Below are 1,222 nucleotides of genomic sequence, written 5' to 3' on the forward strand. Positions count from 1 at the left end.
ACAAAAACAGAAAAGAAAGGTGGAGGAGATGATTGGAAACAGGCTCAGCTTCAACTTGCAAAGGTAACGAAGGGAAAATATGTGGTACTACTCAAGGTTGAAAATGGGATGGAAAAGAATGCAAAGATTCCACTTTTTTCGTCCATAAGAAATTGATTATGACTGCTGCTTTTGTGAGTTTGGTAAAATTTTAGTATTTTAAGGATTTTAAGTGTTTTTGCTCAATGTTATAAAACATTCTTAAATTTTTTGTATTTTAAGACTTTAGTGAAACATTTGCGAAATGTAAAAGTATGAAAAATATTTTCACATTTGATGTGAGAGTGACCTATGAGTGTAAAATAGTAGGGTTCTAAGAAAAAAATATTAATTTTTTGTGTATTTCATTTGTTTTAATTATATACTAGTAATGGTAAAAATAAATAAAATGCCGGCAAGTGTTATTATAATAATAATATAATAGGTAGTATTGTGAGTGTGTATTGGTTAGTGTTATAATAAAAGTGGTGAAGGTCATTTGGGCGGTCATTGTAAAAGCAATTAAAACAATAGCGATGGTTCAATGGGAATGAGTGAGCGAGCGAAAGTCGATCGGAGCCTAAGACAAATATTGTTGAAGTACAGGCAGAAATAGAGAAGGAATACTCGGATTGTCAGACGACGACGTAACTCAGGAAGTATTATACACAAGGATATGATGGAGGGGTAATGAGTAAAGCACAGAGTCAAGTGTACGAGCTAAGTGATATTATTACGGTGTCTACCGCAGTATCTACATTAAGTTCCGCTTACTAATGTTCACGAAAGAAGGAACAAACTCAACGTTAATAAACGGGGGATGTGAGTACACAGATGACCTTTGTGAAGTATAGAAAGCGTTATATGATACTTTTCCCCTACAGATCCGAATTGATATACTTGCCTGACATTATATAATTTTTCGGAGCAAGTGATACATATAAAAGTAGTCACCAGCAAGCAGCTAATAATGTGGATGAATAAAAAAGACGGTTACAAAAGCGTTGTCTGGATATAAATTGGCAACTCGTAGGCGATGCCACCCATAAGAGAGCATGATATAAAATATAATGTGTAAAGAAATCTTCTTTTAAATAAACAAAGCTACGTTGTTATTCAAAGTAATGCACTAACGGCACACTGAAAGCTCGCAGACGAAAATGAAAACCATAAATTACAAAGTTCATACATATATATATATATA

Source organism: Trypanosoma equiperdum (assembly GCF_001457755.1).
Source record: "Trypanosoma equiperdum strain OVI genome assembly, contig: ctg_739, whole genome shotgun sequence".
Classification (NCBI taxonomy): domain Eukaryota; phylum Euglenozoa; class Kinetoplastea; order Trypanosomatida; family Trypanosomatidae; genus Trypanosoma; species Trypanosoma equiperdum.